At 36.9% G+C, this 7,463-nt stretch overlaps 1 pseudogene; it reads right to left on the bottom strand.

The window, feature by feature from the left end:
• Positions 1–915: 915 nt before the first annotated feature.
• LOC107577260 (H-2 class I histocompatibility antigen, Q10 alpha chain-like) lies at positions 916–6,204 on the bottom strand (annotated as a pseudogene).
• Positions 6,205–7,463: the final 1,259 nt, after the last annotated feature.

Below are 7,463 nucleotides of genomic sequence, written 5' to 3'. Positions count from 1 at the left end.
AGCAACAGAAAACTAGTCACAGAAAATAGCGGTTGATGTTTTAACCAATGAGAAAACAAAACGATTACATCATGTGTATCAGGGAAGAAGTGGAGAGGCTTAACCCACATAAAGTGTTTTAGTCAGTCAGTCAGTGTTCAATGAATAAATACATTTATCATACATTTACGCATTAAACAATTCTTTCACAAAGTTATAGTACGTTAGATGTTGACGGCAATATGGCCAACAGTTCAATGTTCAATAAATAATTAAAAAAAGTTATAAATGATAATATTAAAATAAAGAAATAAAAAAAAAAATCTTCTGCCAAGTTGTAAGGTTTGTTAGTTGGTTCATTTTATTTGTTCTCAAAATGTTTACACATAGGTAGTGTGTATTCAGCAATCAAGTGCAAAACTCTTGGCACGATTCCAGCAACAAGCAATTTGTAAACACTTGTTTATTCACATAGAGTTCATAATTTGAGGTAGTTTAACCATTGTCACTTTTAGTACGGCTAAAGGTCGCACAAAATGGTATTCAAACTCACACAGACACTTCTAACATTAAATAAAGCACAATCAGCACCTGAGATCATTGTCATAGTTTGTATGCTGTCGTTCTGGCCTTGATGTTGCAGAAATAGAAAGTAGAAACGTTGCAAATGACCATCATGAATGGATACGACAAAAACAACAAAACAGTGCAAAGAAATAGCATTTAAGAATAAACAGATTACAGACCAATAACAGGCAGACATCCGCTGATACCATAAATTCATTTGATACAATTCAAATGTTAAGTTTGTAATTATATAAATGAAGTCAGTGTAAAAGAACAAAATTAATCAACAAATGTATATACAGAAACAGTATTTCACAGATTAAGACATTCAAGAGTATATAAGGCAATATTTTATAGAGTACACAGGATAATTATTAGGATATGCGATAAAGTATGCTCTGGTTTATTTTTATTGCCACTTAGATTTAAAATATTAGAAACGCTGTAAGTGTGTCCAGTCTGGCCCTTTAGAGATAGAATGATAGTAAGATTGGAAAACCCGAGGCTTGTACCATGATGAATCGGCTTCATGGTACAGGCCCCAGCTCTCTTCATATAAAAATATTTTTCTTTCAGCACTTGGTATAAAAACATCAATGGCTCGAGCAAAGTGCTTCAAAGTGCTTCCGTCTTCATGCAATTAATGTTGCACTGTTTCCATTTGCCCTGAATATTTCTTATTGCACTTTTTCTCTGTAGCGTTGTTACATGCAAACATACCTTGCGCAAGTACGTAATACATATACTGTAAACATATACTATGTATATGTATAGTTAGATTATTCTTTGTCTATGTAGCACCGTGGTCCTGTGAGGCACATGTCGTTCATTTGTATGCCTCTACATATAGCAAAATAACAATTAAACTCACTTGACTTCAAAATAATCCAGATTATATCAACCATGAGGCAGAAAGGGGAGAATATAATTCAACCATTTACAAGCCAACTCCCCAAAATATAATGTTTGTCAGGATTATTTAATTACAATTACAATACAATTATCACCAATCTTTCATTACAAATCCTCCTCTAACTTTGGATCAGCTTTGACCTCTTGTGGTTGTAATGGTGGTTTTGTTTACTGGAGTCCTAATACTGAAACACAGACATTATTTAATTATTCATTGGAAGTAGTAATGTAAATGATATTTAACTTGTGCTACACTATAGCCTGTGGAGAAACAGAAGTGTGTCAAAACTCACCGATATTCCATTTAAAATATACTTACCACATATTGAAGATCCACAGAGCTGTTCAAACCGGAATCTGATGTTTCAGCAGTTGTCGTCTCTCCTGTTGAAGAAACAGTGAAATGTGTATCGATAGTGCTTTGGTATGAATCCACTTAAAAACTGCCTGATATATAATTAAAGCAATTGCTTAAGATAGCATCTGTTGTATGGTTTAGCAAGGATTCTTCAGAATTATCTGCAGTTGCATTCAGTTCAGTAGCTTGTCCTGGAAAACCACAATAATATCAAGTATAAAGGCAGTGCAGTGCTATTCTCAGAAATTATATTTAATAGAAATTTAATATAGCTGAATACATATCTAAATAGGTTTAGAGTCAGATTAGTTAGTGTCTGATTAACTTTGGATCATTGGAAAAAAACAAATCAACATAATCTAGATTGTGCATAAGACTGATTAGATATTTAGATTATATGTACCTTTTTTCTGAGAAACTCCAGCATTCTCTTGAGCTAGCCTACTATATGTCCATATTAATTTGGACATATTCGAAAAGGGCGTTTTCATTTCAAATCACTCTCCATCCCCACTTAAGTGTTTTACAAAAGTCCACACTGAAATGTACTTCGCAAAACTTAAAAGCTCAATCAGTTGATACCGAGAGACCAGACAAAATAAAGTTCTCATGCTGTTCTTCTGGAACAATCATTTTAATAGCAAAATATCCCACCATTCACTGGTGCATCCCAGTATTGCTCAAAATCGATATTCGGTCTAAAATTAAACTGTCATGTTTTGCAGCAGGATATGAGATATAAAGTTCCAACACACTTGCCTGAAGTGTCTAGTGATCCCGAAGACATTGAGGTGTGTTTAATTGGGATTGGTTTAAGGCTGGGTAATATGGCCAAAAATGATCACAATAAAATTGTTCATATCAGTCAAAACTGCATGATAATGAATGAACAATGAATGAATGATCAAATCCTAATTTCTTTCAAGTTTAAAGGTAGATTTCTTCTCCTGAATGAAAATTAATTGAGGTTTTAAATGCATCTTTTTGTCGGAACATGACAGTAATCAAAACACATTTAGAATAAATATTTGCACGAATGCTATAGCTCAACAACAACCATTACTCCTTTGATACGTTTAATACATGTCTACATTAATGATATAATAAAATTCCAATATGTACTATATAACCCACATTTCATGCCACAATACCATGGTGCAGTTAGTGTTACCACAGTAAATTCATGGTAACACCGTGTCTACACCGGAAGCAAGCGGCGTGACAAAATATGATAGAACTCATTATAATCAGTGATGCTGTCTACACTGGATGCGGCGCGGCACACCACGTCAAATCCCTGACAGTAAACTGCTGCCGCATTCTATTAATGACGAATTTGTGATGATATTTTCAACGGTCGCTTTGTCGCATCCAGTGTAGACAGACATTAGCTGTTGCGGCACGGCGCGACACGACAACTGTCACGTCCGGTGTAGACACGGTGTAAGTCCATGTAAAAGCATTCTAACGTGATTGCTCATGGCACAGTGTTTCTTGTGTTTGTCAGCACTGTTGAGAACGTCACTGCTGTTCATCTGGCCTTCACCGAGACATTTGTGCACCATATTTGTCGTAACTGACAGGAGTTTACTAACAACGTTATTCTCTTCCGTAGAGCTGCTTTACATCAGATTTTGGGTTTGCCTCATATTTGAAGTTTGCATCATAGATTCTGTGATTTTCATGTTTAATATTGTGAAGCAGCTTTCAAACGGATTGTATTGAATAAATCGCTACAGAAATATACGTGACTTGACCACTGATCTAAAGGGACAGTTCACACAAAAATCTAAATTCTGTCATTATTTTCTCATTTCATGCTGTTACAAACGCCTAAGACTTTGCTTAGTCTTCCAAACACAAATTAACATTTTTGTAATGAAACCTCAGAGTTTAGTCCCTCCACTGAAGATTGAGTGGTTTAATTCAAGTCTTGTGAAGAGATACGGTGACTTTATATGATGTATACTTTAACTGATTTTTAGACTTTTATTCACATATAAACACACATACACTGAGAGCTTCACATATGGTAAACATGGAAGCTTGTTTGTTTGTTGGTTTTCATGCAACGTGCACAGATGAGAACCAATGAGGTTTGTTCTAAAATGTCTCACAAGCTTCTCTGTTTACCATATGAGTATGTTTATGTGTCAACCAATGGGAATTAAAGCTTTAATTTAAATCAGTTCATCATATAAAGTGAAGGTTTCATAAAAAAAAAAAAAATTATATATATATATATATAAATAAATAAATATATATATATCTTAACTTGTGTTTGGATGACTAACCAATGTTTGAATTAAGTTTTGAAAGGGTTTGGAATGACAGGAGGGTGAGTAAATTATGGCAGAATTTTCTTTTTAGGTTCATTCATTCGTTGCTTGTCCTATGTAGAGTCATGAGAATGCTGGAGTCCGTCCTAGCATACAAAACCGAAATCAAGAACTTGTGGATCACCATCAGTCACTATACTCACCAATAATCCCTTTCTTCTTTAAGATGCAAACCACTACACCAGCGACTGTTATCAAGAGCACAAGCACAGCTCCAGTCACTGCTGCAATCCTAGCTAGGTCAATCTCTGGTGGGCAGTCCTGGCAATTTCCATCTGTATAAATGCAAAGAGATAAAAATAGTTGTAATTAATTAAGGATGTCACAAGAAAAAAAGGGGGGTAATAAAAGTTTATTTATTTATAAACACTATTTATAATTTCTTTTTATTCCGGTATCAAGTGATGTTTCTGTCTGTATGTGTCTCTGCTTTAATTACCCCATTTGGTGATAATTGGTTCTTTGAGGGTTCTGTGAGCAACAAAACAATCATAATTTGCTTTTTCATTCTCCTGGATCTCCACACTCTTACACAGCTGGAAGGTGCCATCATGGTTTGGTCTGATTCCTGTGGATTCAGTCTCATCTTCAGGCAGAGATGTGCGATATTTCCTAATGAACAACACTGTGTCTTTGGGGTAGAAACCGGTGACCATACAGGTCAGCTTGATTTTGTCGCTGGTAGACCTTTTTGCAAACATATGAACATCTGGAGGAGCTGAAAACACAGGAATCAGTTCATTAAACAGTTCTATCTCTAAAACAGCTACAAATCATCAAACAAATACTAACACGTTTACTCACAGCCATTTCTGAGCTAATTTTCTCCATATTCTGTGAATTTCTTGAGCCAGTCCACACACTCTTTCTCCAGGTAGCCTTTGGTGTATTGGTTTAGGAAGGGGATATTGTCCCATTTACTCTTGGTTGGTAGAGCTGCGTGAACTGGAGCGACCCACTGAGACTCTCTATCATCAAACGACAGAAAGTTTTCTCCATCATAGCCGTACTCATAAACGCCTTTGGAAAACTTCTCTTCACTTCCCCATCGCTCAACTTCACAACCAGTTCTCATCTGAAAAACATGAAGATCTGAAATGAGAAGAAAAAATATTTGTAAAATGATAATATTATAATTCAAATGACGTACATGCAGGTCAATCTGTATGAATGTTCCTCACCTGATTCACTGTGTCTCATGCGTTTCATCAGAATGTCGATATTCACATTAAACCAATGTTCTTTGCTCTTTCTTGACTGGGTGCCTTCTTCCCAGTAATCCTCATATAGTTTCTCCTTCATCCAGGTCTGTTTGGGAATCTTCCTCTGTTCTCTGCTATTGTAATAGTCGATCTGTATGTCATCTAGCTGAGCCATAGCAGTGAACTGATAGATGCCCGGCAGATCGACAGGTTTGGACAAAGCCGTGTAAATGTAATACAGCGAGTGCTTCTCTGCAGCGCAAAGCAATAAAATGTGCATTAAATAACTTCTCACTGAGGTGTAAATGTAAAAGTTGCATGCTTCTGAAGAAGAGTCTCAAAACATTTCAGATACAGAAAGAAGCAAATAGACAGAATCTCAATATATGAATCCAGACCTGTTCTCTGAGAGACATTACTAGGCAATCCTAATGATATCAGACAAGATCAGATTCTAGATCAGCTAAGTCTTTATGTAAATTCATTCGAGACTGCTAAAACTTAATCCTGATTCAACTGTAATAAATTACTAATAAAATAATTAACATGCAAATAATTAATGTAGTAAAATAGTTAGTTGTATAGATATACACCTATATAAACATACTTTATTATATACGATTTGTAATCAAATTTCAATGATGTCGCTTCCACGTCGTTTAAGACCAGTAAACGAGTTACTTTCACTTTCATTCTCTGCTGAACTACAAGTTAATCATTTACCTGCTTGTATTGGAGTCCAAAAAATACGAAAAACACAAAGCAGCACAAAGATTTTGTCGAAACCCGGGGCCATTATTAAAAAGCTATGTGTGTTACTCTTGTTGACGTCGTTGCTTCATCGACAGCAGAATGACGTCTTAATCAGTGACGTCATCCGCCTCTGGGCGGAAGTGACGCAAGACTGAACCAACAGGTCTTAGATTTTTATAAAGCCTTCGACACAGTGGGGTTTGGAGATTTCTTCTCTAAATCTATGCAAACAATGTATACGAATGCGAACATGTTGTTCTGTTAAACTTAAAGGAGTTAGTTAGTTATTTTCTAGGTTTTATTTAAAACGTGGTGTCAGACACAGCTGTCCCATTTCCCCTTACCTTTTTTTTTGTTTGTTTTGTACTCAGCTTATGAATATTTATGTTAGACCAAGCCTCTTAAAAGGTATATCTGTAGTGGGAAGGCATATGATCACATCCCAGCTAGCAGATGCCCACTGTGTCAGAGTCCATTTGCTGTCAGGAGGCTGATCTGGACCATGTATTGCGTGGTCAGTCCTGCGTCCTGGTGTGCACATGTAGCATACCATGCCTTGGAAGTGGACATGTTGGACGTGGCCGTGCTTGTCAGAGTGGAAACACTGTAGCGTCCTGTTAACAGCAGGAAAGCTAATTGTATTTGCAGGTTAACATAAAATGTTTCATACCACTACTGGTGAACGAGCCAGTGTAATGTGAAATAATATATGCAATATAATGTAGTGCAAATATGTCTGAAAGGACTGACAAAACAATAAGATGAAGTGAAGTGACGTGACACGTGGCCAAGTATGGTGACCCATACTAGGAATTAGTGCTCTGCATTTATCCCATCCAAAGTGCACACACACACCGTGAACACACACCCGGAGCAGTGGGCAGCCATTGCTGCGGCGCCTGGGGAGCAGTTGGGGGTTCAGTGCCTTGCTCAAGGGCCCCTCAGTCGTGGTAACATTTCATTTATATAGCAGACGTTGATATCATATTGTAGCATCTTTGATTTGATTGTATTGGCTACAAGAAGAAGGTGGCCCCGCCCTCCCCCTCACGCTTGCAAAACTCAGTTGGTGAGAGAACAGTGCCAAAACTGTAAGCGCAGAGAAAAGAAAGACGGAGCTGTGCATATCGGTTCATTTAGGGAACTTTTTGCCCCACATGCACAAGTCATTTAGACATTTGCAACAGTTTGTTTTTTTACACATACAGATTGGTTCTATGCAGTCAATCCGTTTTGCCGTTCTTTAAACTGTTGTTTTCGCTTGCAAATCACTGCTCACAGGCTTGCAGCGCTTTTGACCGTCTTTTGGCGAAAAAAAACGTGCCAAAAGTGTAAGCGCGGAAAAATGGAAGT

Source organism: Sinocyclocheilus grahami, unplaced genomic scaffold, assembly GCF_001515645.1.
Source record: "Sinocyclocheilus grahami isolate Dianchi unplaced genomic scaffold, SAMN03320097.WGS_v1.1 scaffold5560.1, whole genome shotgun sequence".
NCBI lineage: Eukaryota > Metazoa > Chordata > Actinopteri > Cypriniformes > Cyprinidae > Sinocyclocheilus > Sinocyclocheilus grahami.
Note: the sequence above shows the minus strand (reverse complement) of the source record. Positions and strands in the feature narration are given on the sequence as shown.